This window comes from Amphiura filiformis, chromosome 4 (assembly GCF_039555335.1).
Source record: "Amphiura filiformis chromosome 4, Afil_fr2py, whole genome shotgun sequence".
In the NCBI taxonomy this organism is placed as follows: domain Eukaryota; kingdom Metazoa; phylum Echinodermata; class Ophiuroidea; order Amphilepidida; family Amphiuridae; genus Amphiura; species Amphiura filiformis.
Window position 1 is genome coordinate 4,394,900 of NC_092631.1, and position 21,099 is coordinate 4,415,998.

At 35.8% G+C, this 21,099-nt stretch overlaps 1 pseudogene; it reads left to right on the plus strand.

Annotated features, from left to right (window-relative positions):
- Positions 1 to 21,099, plus strand: part of LOC140150483 (dynein beta chain, ciliary-like) — an 88,341-nt pseudogene that overhangs the window by 5,557 nt on the left and 61,685 nt on the right.

Below are 21,099 nucleotides of genomic sequence, written 5' to 3' on the forward strand. Positions count from 1 at the left end.
AGAAGGGAACTAGTGCCGCGATTCCATTTATTAGCATGTTAAAACTAGCGTCATGCTTTCATTGATTAGAACATAAAAGTGCAACTTTTGATTTCATCTCTTTAGGTTTTAAATCACCATTTCTTTAATTCTCAACCAATTTCAACAAATAAGGTCTTGAATCAGTAAAGAGTACAGGTATTGGTGTTTGTTTTAATTTTGACATATTTTTCTTTATTTAGGATATACAGGGGTGAACAAAACTGGTTCCTTAATCCTTTGGCTTACTGTATTTCTGTGACAATTAAATGCCAGATTGTATGATTTAACATTTGATATTTCTCATCCAATTAAACAGAGATCACTTCTGTGATCGGAGTCTTGTTCACGCCATAGAGTCTGTCATTATTGACTGGAGCCATCAGATCCGAGATGTCCTCAAAAGAGACTCAGCCCAACCCTTGTTACAAGGCTTGAACCCAGGACCTGAAGTGGAAATCCAATTCTGGAAGAACAAATATGAAAATCTGGACTGCATTTTCCAACAGGTATTTAAACAATACAATTAATTTGTGTGACTCATATATTTTATACTTGCAGGGCTTGGGGAGGGAGGGCTGTATACTATCAAATGTTGCCATCCTTAATCAGGTCCTCAGCCGGTGTCGGCACCATTTTTTGATGTCGACATATCGACATATTTTGTATCTTGACGTCGACAGTGTGTCGACATACATTTGGGTTCCGAGAAAATACCAGGACTTTTTTTCCCATGATTTTAGGAATATTTAAAAAATTTTAGCCTAAAAATATCTAGAAACACCGTCAGCAATTTCAGCAATTTCCAAGCTGGCTGTCTTCATAGCGAGCATGTAGCGATAAAATGTACAATTTACACCAGAATACAAGGCAAAATACTGCCAAAAGTATGACCCCTGAAGGCAAATAACATGAAAAATTGGCAAAATAGTAGGTAAAAGATAAGATTTGGCGTTGCATTTGGTTGAAAATACATCAGAAATGGCCAATATTTTGAGTGAAAATGAGCTGTAAGTTTAACAAAGTGCCTTTGCACTATGTCACCATGGACGGAGTTCTGTCGATATGTTGGTATAATTCACTTTGTTGACAGGATTCCGACAGAGGACCTGTCGACACCGGCCTTACTCACATTTCCAACCTAAAATGTACTTCATGTGAAAATACTATAAACCCTATTATAATTGCTGACCTTTAAACCTTCTTGAAGACATATTAAAATTATGACATTATTGTTACAAAAAAATGTGAATCTATGCATAGATAAACTATTCAAAATGCAGTGTACCTGAAGTTAGAATCATCATAATCCTAAACTAAAGGATTAGGTTATTCCGTCATGATGGATAAAAACAATAACATTATTAAGCACACTGGGTAATGGGTAGGCATACCTACACATATAAACACAGCCAAAATAAAAAGTCTCCACTAGTTCCATCCCCATTTAATCAGAGTCTGATGAGTTTATGGCAAAATAATTTATATAATAATTTTCTATACACTTTCCTTCGAAGGTTGATACCAAATTTGATATCAAAAGTTTAATCATCGTGAGCATAGGAGCCGTTGTTTGGAAATTCGTGCAATTTTAAAAATGACAAATTACAAATTGATCACGCAAAAATCAATGGTATCAGCTTATTATGTGGCCTGAAGCAACCCGTACAGGAATCATTGTACACTTGCCTGCGCACAATTAAAAGAGCGGGGTATTTGATTTGCATTTTGACATGCATGGGTAAACCTTTAACCTGCCGGCCTATTCAGGTGACGTAATTCTTGGCACTCACGCTAGTGTCGCTACGTGATACAATTCCCTATTTCATTTTAAAAATTGCACGAATTTCCAAACAACGGTCCTTATGGTCACGATGATTAAACTTTTGATATCAAAGTTGGTATCAACCTTCGTAAGAATGTGTATAGAAAATTATAGACTCTGATTAAATGGGGTTGGAACTAGTGGAGACTTTTTATTTTGGCTGTGTTTATATAATGACTCCTGTCCTGCATTGCCTTGCTGTGGGTCCTGTTTCTTTTTGGATACCTTGAGTTCTGATCTCTTTTATTGTTTATATTTATTTAATATGTGTTATATAAAATACTTTTATCATTGTTGTTTTTTGTTTATATTTTGTGTGCAATGTAATTCGGCCTGCGGGCCGCAATTTTGTGCTAATAAAATCATATCATACATATACAATATTGATATGTTTTATGCCTCTACAGCTTCGTTGTCCCAAGGTTTGTAAGATGAAAGCGATTCTTGAGAGGACAGAGAGCAGCTATTATCCATCCTTCAAGAATATTGAGAGAGATGTGGAAGCTGGTAAGTAGACTGTGGGCTTTATTTATCTCAATATTTTAGCACAAACACTGCTAGCTCAGGCACTGCTCCGTCTCACCTTAATGTACATATCATGTGTGGTTTTTGTATTTTATGTAGCTCTGACAGAGGCCCAAGACATCAACATCTACCTGTCCCCTCTTCAAGGATTCTTAGATGAGCTGGAACAAGCTGACTTTGGAGACCTACACAAATTCTTGCGTCCCATTATGCATGTCATCTGCCTGATCTGGAGTAACTCCGAGTACTACAACACTCCGCCAAGAATCATTGTGCTGCTGCAAGAAATCTGCAATCATCTCATTGAGTTGGTAAGTTCAAGTTGAAATATTAATTCTATATTTTTTTAGTAATTCTATTAAATTTAGATTTGCACTTATCTAGAATGTCATTGTCTAACATTTGAAAAAAGCGATTCCTTGTCTTTGTGGCTTTACAAACAGATATGGTGCATTGGGCTATTCCATTTAAAAACCACACTATCCATGTTTAAGATTTTGGAAATATCTACCACAGGGGGAGTATGAATTTCAAATGAAATGAGCACAGTGGCAACTCCATTTGAATTACATACACCCTCTGAGAAAGATTCAACCTGAATCTTCCCCTGAGGGAGAGTGAATTTCAAATGGAGCTGCTAATGTGTTAATTCCATTTGAAATTCATACTCCCCCTGTGCAAGATATTTCCAAAATCTTTCACAGGGGTAGTGTGGATTATAAATGGAATAGCCCAAATCTTCAGGCTTTTGTATAGATTTGGGCTACAATTGTCAGAACACTGATTCAGTGATGGGTTGTTGTTTTTTAATTTTCTCCAAATAAAAAAAGTGCAGAATTGTCATATTTACCATGATACTGAACAGAAATAGTAGAAAGCAAATTTTTGGTCTTTTTTTTTTTTGCTTTTTGGTCAAATTTGATACATTTTTGGGGTTTGTTTTTGGAATCGCAGCTGCACATCCATACACAATTCAAAATCAAGATCATCTTGGAATTACAACTTACTTCAAAATACTTAATTTAGTACAATTTTGTTTCCAATTTCAGTGTTCCAATTACCTCGAGCCAACTGAGATATTCAAGCAAGATCCTGAGGAAGCTTTGGAGAAATGCAGCACTGCCGTCTCCATAATGGAAGGCTTCAAGAAATTGCACCTTGAGCATAGAGATAAGCTTCAGGATTATTTCAAGGAGGGTGAGCCAAAGCTGTGGGAGTTTGCTACACCGATGGTGTTTGCAAGGACTGATGCCTATGTAGAAAGACTGAAAATACTGGTGGTAAGTAGTCACACAATTAAAATAGTAGCAAAACTTTAAAAGACGAAGCAGTATGACCCAGCGGTTTGAGCTTTTCGACTCTGGTACAAGATGTCCCCGGTTCAATTCTCAGTGGAGTCAAATATCAAAAAGTATCAGCCACTATTTCCATTACTGCATTTGAATTGTGGTGTAGATGTAGTGAACAACAAAGACCTTGCAGCCAGTTCCGATCAGGGTAATACCTGGCTGTCTATATACCCTGCCCTGGGGATCACGGGACAGTATTTAACATTTAATGATTCACCCAGTTAAAATAAGAAACAAGACTAGTGTTAGTCCCTACCCAAGAATGAAAAAGATAAGGGTTGGGTTTTGGGGGCGATGGTTTGGGTTAAAATAAAAAATAAATACAGGGATTTATTACGTGTGACTTATCATCCATCAAGTGGATATCAAGACACTGTTGTTTCAGTCAGCGAATATGGGGGGAAAGTTTGATTTGCGATTGCGAACGATAAAGGAGAGGGGACACGATAAAGGAGAGGGAAGGAATGGAATGGAACAAAAGGGAGTAAGGGAAGGAACAAAGGAAGGAAGAGACAAATATAAACTGAGCTCAAAAAGAAACTTATATTTTTTACAACTTGTGAATCACAAGGTCATATCTTAAAATAGTGTCAATCAAAATGAACCAAAATTACACACAGGATAACTTTAATACTCTACTCAAAACACATGCCAGTAACCAAGCAGTTGTCCAACTGACACAGCAGCAAAATGCACTGTCATGGGACAGCTTCCTGGACTTCCTCCACTTTCACAGCCCAACATTTGGCACCCAGCACAAAAAAAATCTGTGAGAATGCACACAAGATCCTTGCACAGATGATAAAACGGTGCTGCTTTCTGCTTTTCATACACTTTTTTCATGAAACAGGGCTGGGCTGTGAATGTGACCCAGGACGCTGTTCCAGTGTCAGTGCATTTTGCTGTTGTGTCAGTTGGATAACTGCTTGGTTACTGACATGTGTTAAGAGTAGAGTATTGAAGTAAACCTGTGTGTAATTTTGGTTCAATTTGATAGACAGGATTTCAAGATATGACCTTGTGAAAAATTATAAGTTTCTTTTTGAGCTCAGTTTAGTAATATAATGATATTATGTTCAAACTCATACCAAAGCTTCATATACTCTTGGTATCCTTCTGTAGAAATTCTTTGAGACCACTGTGGAATTCAGTAAGCTGGAGAAGACAGAAATGGGTGGCATCAAGGGCAAAATGTTGAGTGCACAAGTGGAGAAGATATTTGAAGACTTCACAGAGTGCGTCAAGGTCTTTAGTGAGAGATCGTATAATCCACTGGACTCACAGTGTCGGGTAAGAAAGAATGGGTAGCTATTTGATGTTTAAATCACACTAATCTTTCACAGTGGTAGAGTGGATTTGAAAACATTCCCTGTACCACTGTGAAAGATATTCAAAATATCTTCCACAGGGGAAGTATGAATTTCAAATGGAATGAACACATTAGTCTGTTATATATGAATTTTATACACCCTCTAAGAAAGATTAAACTTGAATCTTCCACAGAGAGAGGGTGGGTTTCACATTGAGCTGGCTAATGTTCTAATTCAATTTTAAATTCACACTCCCTGTGGAAGATATATCTTCCGCAATCTTTCGCAGGGGGAGTATTGACTTTAAATGGATTTGCTCAATTTGTATTTGTGCCTATTAGGCGACGAAAAAAGAAAAGCCTGTTCTACGGGCCCGACCGACCCAGATTTTGAACAAATTGGGAAAAAAAATTTCCTGTACAAATGAATGCCGACCCAAATTTCGGAAATTTCAGGAACAAAAAGTTTTTTTTTGTATTTTCTCAAATTGCTAATTATTTTCAGATTTTAGTGATTTTTTTGGGTCATTACTGACCCTACTTGAAAGGACTGTCCGCCCATAGAACAGGGTTTCTTTTTTCGTCACCTTATAGTTCCATTTGCTAGTACGTTCATGTGTATAGCATTGTTTCCAAAAATTAGACTTTCAGTATTTTTGCTAAAATCTTTGAAATTAGGTTTTTGTAGAATAACTTTATAACGATAGATATTAGATAGTGCAAACTACACAGTTTTGAAACACTTTTGGTCAGACAAATAATTTGGTGTATCTTTCAACAAGATTAGAGCATTTGCTAATTTTTAGCCCTGTATGACCTTTCCTGACCTAGTAGTCACCAGGGGTCAAATCCAAATTGGATCCATGTGTTTGGAAACTTTATAATGAAACACAAAGATAAAAAGACTAGTTTGCGCCTGACGTCATCTGTCAATCAAAATCGAGCACGGTTTGTTTACAAGTGTCGTGATGATATGAGTTGTTGAACACGGCGGTAAACCCGGGTGCCTTATTGTTAATTTTGCACCTTCAAACATACAAACCATCTCAAAAGTTAGGTCTTTATACTAGGAAACTTTCTTTTGCGAAGGCACCATGTCAACAATGCCTAGAAAAGTTGCTTTTTGCCTTGTAAAAGTACGTAATTTTTCGCCATTCACTGCTATTCCTTTTCTCCGATCAGCACCAGATAAATTGACCTTCCTTTTACGCACTAATTAATCAATCAATGATCGTAGAGAATTTGATTGACAGTGACGTCAGACGCAAACTAGTCTTTTTATCTTTGTCTTTAATTATAAGAAGGTTTTTATCACAAAGTGCTTGAACAGGTTAGGTATGGTGGATGGAGGAAAGTGTAGTTTGGCAGTGATGGATCTATGAGTGTGGCTTTAATCACCTGTGATAACTTCGTAAATTCTAAATGTCTTTTTAAAAATGAAAGTAATCCCCAGATGATTTTAACAGGTGGTTTAAAATAATATCGATCTGCCAGACGATGCTCGACATAGTTTTGTAATAATGGTTTACTTTGATTTTTTCCCATTCTTTACTGCAGGAGTTTTTAGATGACTATGAGGTGTTTGAGGGACAAGTCCTGGATCTTGATCGCAGGTTAGGGTCTATCATATGCCAGGGATTTGATGACTGCGGGGGACTAGAAAGTATTTTCCAGGTATGATTATGTATTTGTTTGTCTGTTTGTTGCAAAACATGTTAGACCAGGTCTAACTTTAGATCTGGAGTAGCTTTGGAAGTTAGACTTAGGAGGGATCATTTCTTTTCCTCCTTTACTCCTGGCAAAGTCCAAAAATTAAACTGCAGCCATCTAATATAAAGCTACATTTGTTTGTCCTTTTACAGGATTTCCAATAACATAGGATAAGGTATGTAAATACCAAAAAGTTCCTTCTCCTTAGGACTTATCTCCATAGTTAGACCAGGTCTAAAGACAGACCTGGTCCAACTTGTTTTGTGCATACGGACCCAAAGGCTTTTTCTCCAAATGATCATTTGCCCAAAAGGCATTTAGGATCGTTGTACAAACACTGCGGCCATTGCTCCACATGGTTATTGTTTGCTCTGAAAGATTATTTTTCTAAAAGTTTGTTTCTCCAAAAGATTTTTTTGACAGAGCATAAGTCCAAAAATGTATAAGGGTCTCTACTACGAAAAGTAATTATTCCGAAGGAGCATTAGTCCATGGCATATAAAAGCGTGTTCAGACAAACAACCGTTTGTAATAAAAAACATTTGGAACATAAACTCTTCATAAAATCACCCTGTTCCCCAGCAGTAAATTTATGGTTACTGCAGTGTAGATGAATAAAAAAAGATAAATTTAGAAAGTTTCTTGTCACTATGTTTGTCTATATCATAGCTCTTGGATTGCTACAGCCCTATGTTGGATCGTGAAGTCATCAAGGCAGATTTTGAATACAACTATCCTACAGTTATAAAACTCTTCAGTGTTGATATAGATGATGCGAAGATGATCTACGACAAACAGATGGAACTACGAAAAGAAACGGAAGGCAAACCGCCACTCAACAAGAACATGCCAGAGATAGCGGGCGCCCTCAAATGGTCACAACAACTCAGGGCACGTATTGAAAGGCCTATGTCACACTTTAAGTATATTGAACATCCGTAAGTATGACAGTGCTTTAGTACTCGGTTTTAAAGTCTTATTGGTAGAATAGATTGAACACACAATATATGATCTCCTTTTATATAACCAATATTTATTACCAACATGTCGTCATTGGGCAGGGAAAACCTCCTATGTGTCATTGGCCCCTGAACATGTTTAACACAAAACCTCCTATGTAACCGGTTGGCAATTTTGTTTTAAATATGTTCAGGGCCACAAGTACATAGGAGGTTTTTTTCTGCCCAACGACGATGTGTAATTCATACCCTACCCAGCAAACACAAAAATGTTTTTAAAACGTTATAAACTTGTTATTATCAGGTTTTGGTTATGGTCAAAATTTTTTAATAATATGTTGGGTTGTCTGGTTATATTAAGGTAGACATGATCACATTTTGAACATGTGAGGGCAGGCTTCATTAAGCTTACTTGTGCACCAAGATCCTGTCTTAACTGTGTAATCCAATAGGAAAATGAAGAAAATTTGGATTTTGACCCTCAAAACTCCAATGTAGCATGATTTTTAGCAAATATGCATTGGAATAATATTTGATACTATCAAGTAATGAACGCTACATTTCATGAAACATTTGAAAGTTTTGTAAAATGGCCCTTCGTGCTCAAAAATTTAGCCATAAAGTACATACACACATGTTATGACATAGGAAGCCATTGATAATGCTGGGACACACAATTTGGCCCATTTTGGGACATTCAGGCGAGCATACTTTTCCTCATAACATTGCCAATTATAGGCCTACATACATGATTGACCCTCATTTTTACGTTAAATGATTCTCTTTTTAATGAAAGCAATTTTAGATGAATTTATTAAATTTCAAAATTTTATGAACATGCCTAATTAAGGTCCTAAAAATGTTTTATATAAAAAAACACTACAACAACATTTTATAAATATTATCAAAATGTTATTGTAAAATATTTTTTGGCAAACATTTTGCAAAAATTTTTGTCAACACTTAAATGACATTATGTTATAGTATTTTGCAGTAAGTTTTTAAAAATGTTCTTGAGGCTTATTAAAACGTTTTATACCCTTTATATAACCAGACATTTAAACATTTTCTGTAAAACATTTAGTGTTTGCTGGGTATATAATCAATGGTCTTCTTGTGTATATATATTTTTCATATATATATATTAACAAAAAATTATATTTTTCATATATATATATTAACAAAAAATTATATTTTTCATTATAACATTTCACTTATTTTATCCTTATTCCTGATCTATTTTCTCAGCTGCATAGTAGTTTATTAAACTATATCCTTATATTAAAACTGCATATGATCAACATTACACATAAAGTAGTGAACTATGTTAGTATTAGTTGTCAGTAGTTTTAGTATTAATTTGTATTCAAGCAAATGAACCCTTTATCACTAAAAAGGAAAAAAATACCAAAAAACTAAAACAAAACAAAAGTTTCAGGACAGGGCCAAAACTAGAACTAGTTCTAGTTCCTTCGCGTGCATTGGCCACGAAGCGGCCAACGAGGCGCTTGCGCTGAGGACTGGTGGATTTTGTAATATCAGAGGGCCTGTCATTGTCCCCTATGCACTGAACAAACTGCTAGGCCAAAACATGTGTGCAGTATTATACAAATGTTCACATGCACTCCAGGGATTATACTTCTAATGTTGTCAACCTCTAGGAAAGTGCAGGGGTGTGATTTGTCTGGATTTTTTGTGGCCAAAATTTATGCAATTTATTTTTCCTGGATATTTCACAAGCTTTGAATCACATCCCTGAAAGTGTTTGTTGACTGCTTGTGAATTGGCTCATATTGCTTGGTCACTTTTGTTAAAGGTGCTTGACCAGATTTAAAGGTGAAAGCTCATATTTTTCTCATTTTAGGCCTGCAATATATTTCCTTATTGGTGATATGAACAAAAACATGGTACTTTGGGGTTTTTACTTCTAGAATAGATTCAATCCTTGGAATAAGAATTTTTTTTTTGTGATGGGCCTGAATCGGACCACAATCTGGTCACACCTGAGAGCCATTGTTGAGTGTATAATGTATGCCCCCTATCTTTGATTATTTTTTAACTTTGATTTCACATATGTGGTGTGATCAAGCAAAATCAGTTTGAAGCATATTCAATTTTCGAATATTTACATGATTGTATAAAGCATTTGCAAAGCTATAGTTTGCAGAAATCCCCATTGAAATTAAACATTTAGTTCCAAAGATATGAACAGTTGAAGTGTTTTAAAAGAATATGCAACAAAAGAAATGATTGTCTTTGTTTGGCTATATCTGAAAATCAGTATATCCGACTTTCGACTGATTGTGCTTGATCACATCACATATGTTATATTTTCCGCTTATATATTCCATTAAATATCATTCTAGATTGTCACCACATTGGGCCAGATGTAGTCGCATTTCATTTTTGCCATGAAAATATTGGGGCACTTTTGATGCATTCAATTTTAGTTGGGGCATGCGTCACACACAGAAAAGGTTCAAACAAGTGTGTTGATAAGTTTTAAAAAAACTTTGGCCCATGTTGTGTGTCTGTGTTATGTTAGCTAATTGTTCCTGAAAATACTCATTTCAAGAAACAATGGGCTATTCCATTTAAAATCCACACTACCTCTGTGGAAGGTTTTGGAATATCTTCCATAGGGGGAGTATGATTTTTAAATGGAATTGACACATTAACCATTCCTATTTAAAACTCACCCTCCCTCTGTGGAAGATTCAGGTTGAATCTTTCTCAGAGGATGTATGAGATTCAAATGGAGCTGCCTAATGCATTCATTCAATTTGAAATTCATACACCCCCTGTGGAAGATATTCCCAAGTTCTTCCACAGAGGTAGTGTGGATTTTAAATGGAATAGCCCAATCAGTATACTGAACCAGAACACCCTGAAATTAATCAAAATCAGAGGCATTTTTGGAATAGTTCATGAATGTGCTAACAAAGTATTCTAACGGCGAGCAAAAAAGCAGAATCTAATATTTGCACTAAAGTATGCACATATTGATAACTCTGGCATGAGCGAGGCTGCTGAATTTGGACACCATGGTTAACATTTGAAGGTGAGCAGTCAATGCTGGAGATGAGCCATTAACTTGCAGAAAAAGTTGTTTACAATGGGACTTCAGTAGAAAAAAACATTTTGATTGTTTTTTGATTTTTTGCTTGTTTGTGATTTCAATATGGGAAATTTTTTCAAGAAACAGTTAACTTAAATGTATTACTTTTTTGTCACTTTGATACCCAGTCCAGTAGCCACCCCCCTCCCACTTATCGGCATTTTCTTACAAGGAGAATTGCAAACTATCAGAGCCTTAGCTAGCTATCTGTCTGGCAGTCATTTTGGACAGGAAGTTTGCTCCTTGTAAGGGTAACATTAATGCCTTTTATAGCTGCCAAATTGTAAATAAAGCTTTTGAAATGTCTACTGGACTTTTTGGACCAGATTAAAAAAAACCCCAAAGACAAAACAACCAAACTTTTGATTCTTTATGCCCACAATAGGTGCAAGAAGTCTGTGATTATTTGTTTTGTTTGACAGGTTAAGTTAGGACAGGCATTTTTTTTTTAAATGACAGGCAAATCTAAATTTCTAGCTAAGATCCTGCTGCCCATAATCCAAAGGTAATCCATAAAAGACCCATGTTCGAACCCATATCTTGGAAGTATTTAGTCATATAGTTTCAAAAGAATGACTAACAAAAAGAATGACTAACAAAAAGAATGGCTAACATAATACAGCAATAAAACAGTTATTATGTACAAAAGGAGCTAAAAAATGTTGTCGAATTTTTTGAGGTTAGCCTTTTTTGGACACCAAGTATTTTACTTCACATTTTTGATACCATTAATATGAGTATCATACATTTACCTTTGAAAGTGCTGTGAATGCAGAATTGTTATATTATCACTATATTCTTTGCAGTGTGTTAGTGCTTTGAAGTTCATTGTCACAATAGTGTGATTTTCAAAGGATTACATTATGCACACATCATAATGATGTTACTACAACAGCAAATTGCTATCTAAAAGAAGGGTAATGCTGTATACTTTACACCCAAATAATGTGTCGGAGGCACTAAAAACTTAAGTAACGCATCAAACCCATTATTTAAACATTTTTACTGCCAAGGACACATTATTTGGTTGTAAAGGATTAGGCAGCAACTGTTATTTTAATTCTTTAGCTGCAAAAATAGTGTGATTTAAAAAAGAAAATATTTGTTTGCCCAAATATTTTAAGTTGTTTACATCAAGGTAAAGCATGAATGTGTTATCCACAGCACAAGTGACAGCACATATCACGGGAAATTGTACACATAACCTTGCATGATGTTCTGCATAGAATGTGCACACTTTGCTATACGTTCCATATGCATGTTATTTCAAATAGGCCTATAATATAATGTACATTATTTCAAATATATGTGACATGATCAAGGGAATGAGTCGGATGTCGCTAATATTGATTTTGAGATATTGGGAAAGAAAGTGTTCAAATTCTTTTGTTTTATATTGTTTTTAGCGATTGATAAATTGATGTAACCTTGCAAAGAAAAGTCGTATCAACATGAGGTTTTTAGTTTCTAAAAGCTCTAAATGTCTTCTTTAGAAACATATGTAAAACTCATTTTCGACCAAGGTCGACATGTGACTCATTCCCCTTGATCATGTCACATATATATACTCTCACATGATGCGTTTTGACAAATCAAAGTGCATGATTTTCAATAATGGGCTGGGAGGGTAAAAGAATAAATTGGCTATTACAGTTCAAATCCATACACCCCCTATATGGACGATATAACCTTATTCTTTCACAATGTGAGTGTAGATTTCAAATGGAGTTACCATTCAGGTAACCCCATTTGAAATTCACACGCCCTGTGTGGAAGATTAATGTCATGTCTTCCATAGGGGGTGTATGGATATCAAATAGACTAGACAAGCCCAATATTACTGCAATATCTGCTCCAGCCACTTGAATCTACCATTTTGTTTCCTCTCTAGATATCAGGATATTCAATAGGCTCCTTATTGGGCTGCATGTAGGCCTCCATTGGATAATGTAATCTCAGCAAAGACACAGATTAGTGCTTCCAGACAGAGAAAAATACAATTTATAGAGCTGCTAAGCTTTTACCGTAAAGGTTCACCTAATGGCGCACATGGGCTCCTTTGCCTTGGAATTAATTTCATGTACAAATAGAAAGGTCCCTCCTCTGAAAATCCCAACAAGAATTAAGGGACATGCAATTATTTGCTGGTGGGATTTTTATGGGAGGGCACTTTTAGTTTGTGCCTAAAATTCTAGTTATGTCAAGGAGCCTATAGTGCCATTAGGCAAATCTATACGGTATAGGCCTAATGTGCCCTGATAGAAAGCAGGCTTACCTACATGATGTATCATTGAACATTTGGAGTACTTGATCTGGGTCTTAATCTCCATTGTAGAACCCTTCTTTTGTAGAAAACTCTATAGAATATTACTTTAACCATATGCATGATTCATTATATTTAATGTTTTCTTTCCTTTCATAACATTCTTTCTTGTAATTGCATGCTTTCTCCTCACCATATTACCCATGATTCCCTGTGATACAGGACAGCGATCAAAAGGTAAAGTGTCTGTGTGATTTACATCATTTTTTTAAAATGTTTAACTTCTTTTCTAAACTTTTGAATTATCCATTCTGTCCTTTTAAAAGACCATTCTTGTTACATTGCATAAAATGTACAACTACACATTACATCTTCAGTATCTATGGTTTTAGATAATTTATAAAAAATAATTTAAATTGGTTGCTCAAAGTGTTTACCAACTATATAACAAACCCAACATGACTTACAAAATGTGATTGGACACCACGAATCAGCCGTAAAGTTGGCCCCGGTCAATTTTGTTTTATTTCGTGTTTAGAAAATATATATCATAAGCTTTAAAATGGTATATCATTTGACTTCAAATGATATCCAGAAGCTGGGTTATGGTTTGTTGAACTCTGTTCCCTCAACAAAATTGTAGCTTTTTTCGGTTCTACATGTGTCTCTTTTTCCACATTTCTGGTAATTAATATCAAACAGTCATAATTGGCGGTCATTTCAAATCATCCCCAAGTCAGTGAGGTTTAGGAATGTCCTCTCATTTGTTAATTGTTGGTTATACATACAATGCTTTGTTATCCACCACTTGAACAGGATTTAGCCAAAGCAAACAAAGACCAGAACTATTCTATAGAAATAGGTAGAAGCTTATTATCCTCTTCAGCAATAGGATTATTGATTGGTTTAATGGTGTTTGATGAGATACTTGTCGCACCTTATTGACATACCTATGAATACGACCTTCACATACATTTTTACACTGTAACTCAGAATGCAAATTGCAGAGTTTACGGCTCATTCATAGTGTCCACTCACAAATATGATCACATGACAAAAAAAAGTTTAGTAAAATACACAATGCTACTTTCAAAATACTATTGTACATGTATGGTAACAGCAAGCTTAGTGTTTTTAACCAGTCATGATGGGACTAAGCAATGGCTGCTTAAGGGGAACACCTGGTTAACATAATTATATATAATTTGACATTGATAACAAAAGATTGGCTTTTTGCATAGAAAATTAAGGAAGAAAGATGTTAAAAGTATGTTTTGATCCATATAACAGAGATCTGTATAAAAAGGTCTGTATTAAAGAGAGTGCACTGTATTTGAATGAAATGTACATGTAATGACATATGTGATGCGATCAAGCAAAATCAGTCGGAACTCGGCAATAATAAGTTTTCAGTTTCTTACAGGATAGTTAAAAGCATTTACATATACAAAGCTGGATTTTGCAGAATCCCCATTGAAATTGAACAACCAGTTCTAAAGATATGAGTAATTAAAGAGTTTCCAAAACAAGAAGAAACAAAAGGAAATATTTCCTTTGTTTGGCTATATCTCAAAATCAATAATTTCGAGTTCCGACTGATTTTGCTTGATCGCATCACATATGTGTATGTTAAATACAAACCATAGTTGAATTTCTATCATAAGATCTGTATGTGTAAAGCTGGCAACTCTAATAAGGAGAGAGTTCTTGCCGTAGCCTTGTGTGCAGCTTTTAAATGACTTCAACCTTATAATTCTATTTGCAGAGTGATGCAGACAGAAGCAGCAAAGAACATATTTGCCAAGTATGAGCAGATGATGGCACTGTTATCCAAGTAAGTTCAAATGAAATATATTACATTACATGTATATGAGACTTAATGCTCTAATATCCATTGGGCTATTCCATTTAAAATCCACACTACCCCTGTGGAAGATTTTGGAAATATCTTGCACAGGGGAGTATGAATTTCAAATGAAATTTACACATTAGCAGCTCCATTTGAAACTCACCCTCTCTTTGTGGAAGATTCAGGTTGAATCTTTCTCAGAGGGTGTATGAAATTGAAATGGAGCTGCCTAATGTGCTCATTGCATTTGAAATTCATACTCCCCTGTGGCAGATATTTCCAAAATCTTCCACAGGGGTAGTGTGGATTTTAAATGGAATAGCCCATTGGCACGGTTCATTAAGCTCCAATCAATAAATTTATAGCTTAGAATTTGACCACAAGTTGTAGAGTACTATGAAGTTTTATACCTAACTCATTGAAAGGTCTTTCTATGAATGTACAAACAGAGTATGTTAAGTGTTTCAGGAAAAAGTTTCTGAATTAAAACTTGATGTTGTGTGTGTTGATAATAGGTAATAAATTTTATGTGCAATTTATCATCTAAATTTGCTCAGGTAAGCAAATTTCCTCATTGAGTAATGGTGCAAGAATTGCTTTTGTTGCAAATATCTTCTAGTACGTACATGTATATAACTACTTCATTACTTATTCTTTATCAGATATGAAGAGAATGTGTACAAGGAATGGGTTGCTTCTGTAGACGAAACTTGCTCAACAACGCTCAATTTTCCACTGATCACTAGAAATGAGGAAACCAAACTTATCTCTGTCAACTTTGACCCCAAGGTATGTTGTCATGCTAATAAAGACACTCAAATCAAATAGTCAAAGGAATGTATAATGATAGAATAAACAAAGTTTGTTTGTTAAAAACCAATGTTGATTTGATTCCTTACTGTCTTATTTGTTTGACAAGTGCCTGTCATTTTCACCAAAACTGCCTGTCCAAAATTTGACCTCGAAAATATAAACCAGACCTCTTTCCCTTTGGAGATTCAGTCATTTCAAATATCTATTAATTTATTAGGCTGGTCTTGTTTGACACAGAACTTATTCAAGCATTATTTTTAGAATTTAGCACCTGTCAAAGGTCTTAATTTTGCCTGTCCCAGCAGCAATCTGCCTGTTCAAAATGTTGGATGACTTCATCAGAATGATCCACTGATCCACTTTCCCAGTTGCAATTATTATTCCTTTTAATTCTTTAAAAGTGGATCATATAGGTGGTTTGGCAGATAAGTGTTTTCCTTAACCCTAACCGCCTAAGGGCTTTTTGGCAACGGGAAGGGAAAGAAGGAAGGAATAAAGAGATAAAAGAAGGAAAGATGTTGTTTGCTCTGGGTGGGATTCGAACCCAAGACCCCTCGCATGCCAGGCATGCCAGCGAAACCGTGCCTATATATCACTTAGGGTGATTGCGTCATCACACCATGTGAGATGCATGCACGAACAGCGCATATATAAAGTAGTATTTTGTAGTATACCATCCTGTTAGGGTTAAGTTTCTGTTGGAAGGTATTTTTCCTTCTCCTGTTTTCCATTGCTTATACAGCCTCTCGAGTATTTTTACTGTGCTCTATGTCAAGGATCTTTGCATCCTTCCCATTAATTATGTTATTGCATGGTCTGATATAGGTGACTTAGGTTCCTCTTGTTCTTTAAAGTTTTTAACTTTGGCTTTATGTTCTTAAACTCACGCCAAGTGAGCATAACTTCAGTGATCCAAATGATTTGACCATAACCATAATGCAGACTAATTTACCAAATGATGTATTTTTACTTGTTCTCATTCCATAGTTGGTAGCTGTTCTTCGTGAGGTCAAATACCTTCTTATAAGGTCAGAGGAAGATATACCTGAAAGCGCCAACACAATCTACGCAAAACATGAAACACTACGCAAATACGTTGCCAACCTAGACCTGACAGTCGCTTGGTACAACAAAATACGCACAACTGTCTTAGAAGTAGAATTTCCCCTTATAGAGGGACAGTTAGAGGACATAGATAGAAACCTGGAAAGGGCAGAAAAGATCTCAACTGGAACGGCGACGGCGTGTGGGATTACATTCAACAGATACGGGATCAGGTGCGAGATTTGGAGAAGAGGGTCCAGCAGGCTAAAGATAATGTGGATATGATTAAGAAGATCATGGAGACGTGGGCTCAGAAGTCATTGTTTGAGAGGAAGGAGATGAAGGAGAATGCCTTACTGGGATTGGACGACAGGAAAGAACGATTGAACAAACGATATGGGGAGATAACTTCTTCTGGCGTGAAGATACATGGACTTGCCGAGGTAGGTAGCCATGTGAAATCAAATTTGAGTAATTTTCAACTCATTAGGCACAGGATTGGCGTAACCCGACCGACCTTAAAAGTAGGCCCAACCCTAAAAAAAGAATTAAATTAACTTTAAAAAAAAGAAGAAAAAATTTCCAAGGCCTTTATCAAATACAATTTACAGCTTTAAAAGTAAAAAAAAAAAAAACCCTACCTACCTACCCTCATTTTTTATTATGTTGCGCCAATCAAACAATTTTCTTAGGCCTTATACATGCAGACTGTGTATAGGAATATCAGCGTATAAAAATCAAAATTGGACTTAACTGTCAGTGTTTTTATTGTGAACAACATGTCAAATTTGTCCAAGTCTTGCAGACTCTTTATTTGGGCAAATTTGTTCCTCAATTTTCTGAAATCAAGAGTATTTTGATGTATTTGTGGTTATTGCAATATCATGCATAGTGTGCAAGTAAATTTCAAATGATATATAGGGTTTTTCTGTGTATGATTTGCAAATTAAATATTTTATTTAAACCAATATCATGACCTTTGACACATGGTTTCTTTTTTCTTTTACAATCACATCAACAGGAAAACATGGGACTGTTTAAAACGGATGAATCTACTGACACATGGAAAGCCTATGTGGATTACCTGGATGATATGGTGGTCGATGGCTTCTTCAACTGTATCTATTGTAGTCTGCACTACTTGCTGGAAAACACAGATCCCAAAGTTTGTAGGATTCCATTGTTTGAAGCAAGGATGGAATTGCAGGTATGATGCAAGAATGTCAAATTAATATAAAAACAAATAATTCTGCTATGGACAACTTGTCAATTGTCAAAGGAACTTTTCAATTTGTTTTTCCCTGATCCTTTAATGTCTACCACCAGGTGCATGTGAGAAACATGAAGTTTACCAAAAGAGAATTGAGTTGATCATTTGAGAAAAATTCCCAAAATGTTTCCTATTTGTTCTGTTTGTTTTTTATGAATCTTGTATTGGATCTTGTGACCTCTCAAGATCATAGAATCCATAGACAACAGGCAAAGTCCATGTGCTTTGTATGCTGAGAATTATCGCATAGTCACAAGGGCCTATCTTTCGATCTTGTGTGTCTACAAATCATTGCCAGCATTGTGTACCTTCCCATGATGCAATAGAAATGGAAAAATATGTGGTATTTGTGTTGTCCTTCACACTGCTTTGAACAATAGAGGCTGTCAGCCTTTCGCCATCTTGTGGGTACAAATGATCTGTGTGTTCATGCGTTGGACACTACGCGCAGGGCGTAGCTTGTCACGCCGCTGTTATTGCGCATCAATGCGGTGATTTTGCTGTTCACGCATGGAGATCGAACGACCATCACAGCGTGTACCCACAAGATGGCGGCATATGATGTCACGCTGACGGCCTCTATTGGCCCTCAGTAACAGATGATGCCAGGACTTGGCCAGTTATTAGTCAACGTCTGTATATCATCAGTTATAATACACTCATATAAACTTGATCACATTCTTCACACCAATTATTATTTTATTTTATTGTCAGGTACCAGATATGACGTTTGTACCATCATTGGATTATGGAGTCTCTGATGGTTTGTATGATTTAGTTGAGATGCTTATTAGCGACATCTACAAGATGGCGTCGTTGGTGAAGAGACTGGCAGAACACAATGGCACACAACATTATCAGGTGAGAGGGAAGAGAATATATTTTTTGACAATTTGAACAATTTGAAGTGAAGTAACATATTTCTTTCAGGGTTGGGGAAACAAATCAACTCACGATTAAGCAATATTTCTTAACTTAAAGTTAGTTGTCTTTGATTGTTGGCCCTGAAAGACAGTGCGTGTAATTTAGCTCATACATACTACTGGATCCTGTTTGGAAAAATGAAGACCCTGTTTATAACTTGATGTATTGCATGACTCAATGTGACAAATTCAGCAGCTTTTTTTCAGGCGACAAAACATCAAGACAAAGAACAAAGGCACAAGAAAGAAAACCATTTGATCAGAAAATCTCGGGAGAACTGAGAATAGCAGTGGAAAATGGAAAACTTGTTGTTTGTTGTAATGAGAAAATGCACACAAAAATGGCACGCTATATACTTGCTCCTATGGCTTTTGGCCTATTGGATCATTCCCGTTGAAATCCATACAACCCCTTTGACAGAAATGACCATAATCTCCTACACAGGGGGTGTAGATTTTAAATGAAGTCACCCATTCAGATAATCCGGTTTGAAATTCACACTCCCTGTATGGGAGATTAGTAAGGGCATGTGTTCCATAGGTTTATGGATTTCAACTGCAATAGCCCATTGTATTTACTGAGTTGCATCCAGAATGGGGTAAATTCCCAGGGGAGTACTCAGTACAAAATATGTACTACATATATAGGGGACATATCAATGGCCCTTTTTCTAGGCCAATTTTGGTATAGGGATGGGTCTTTTTTTCAAGATTTTCTTTTTTTAATTTTTTGGAAAATATCCTAATTTTACCTCATTGTGCCAAAATTGTTGACATTTCTCCAAGATTTTGGGAAAATGTTGTAAAAACTAGTAAGAAAATTTGTGTTAAATCACCCATTCAGATAATCCGATTTGAAATTCACACTCCCTGTATGGGAGATTAGTAAGGGCATGTGTTCCATAGGTTTATGGATTTCAACTGTGATAGCCCATTGTACTTACTGAGTTGCATCCAGAATGGGGTAAATTCCCAGGGGGTACTCGTACAAATTACCATATATAGGGGACATGTTGCAAACATGGGTAGCACTCTCAGCCTTTTGGTATATCAATGGCCCCTTTTCTAGGCCAATTTTGGTATATGGATGGGTCTTTTTTTCCAAATTTTCTTGTGAATTTTTTTTGGAAAATATCCTAATTTTACCTCATTGTGCCAAAATTTTTGACATTTCTCGCAAGATTTTGGGAAAATGTTGTAAAAACTATAAGAAAATTTGTGTTAAATTTGGCTGAAAATTTTGACTTTTGGTATATCGATGGGTCCAAATTTTTTGAAAATTGGTATATTGATGAGTCCACTCTCAAATTCTCAGCAGCACACCCCTATCCTAACTTGAATACCCCAGGGGGTAAATTAGACCACCATGGGCAGTAAATTTATGAAACATGCTCTAAAATTTTCCCCCATTCATCACCATATTTTGACAGACTGACCTTGAGGAAATGATGGAACTCTCTGAGATGCGTCAAGAACTGATGGACCGTGTGCAGACCATCATGAGCAAAGCCCAAGAATACCGTAATTCCTTTGACAACTACGCCTATCTGTGGGTGGATGACAGGAAGGAATTTATGCGTCAATTCTTGCTCTATAATCATGTGTTGACGACAGAGGAGATTGAAGCCCACGCTGAGGAAGGAGTTCCTGAGTGTCCGCCTACACTGGATCAGTTCAAGGAACAGGTGAGTGGAAAGAATGTGTGATTTAATGCTCTGCATGCTAGGCGTAGGCTTCAACATCCAAGATTTGAGATATTTTCATTTTAATGCATTTTTTCATGCTGTGGATTCCAAATATGATCATGAAAATGTACAATTCTTAATTTAATTTTTAAAAGAAATTTTGAAACATATCGTCTGCAGTGGAATGTGACAATTTTGACCTTTCGTATTGAAAATAATAATTTGCATTTTTTTTTCCAAAGGACATACAAATTTGAGGTCTTTTGGGGGAAAACAATGTATATCTTCAATACTTCAATGATGTTAATTTTACTTTGAGGACTGTTAAATGTCCAAAAATATCAATTTTTAATAATTTGCCATAAAATTTGTATTATAGCAAAAATTTCAAAAAATCAAAATTATTTGATATCAGAAGGACAGGTATTTAGAATGCAAT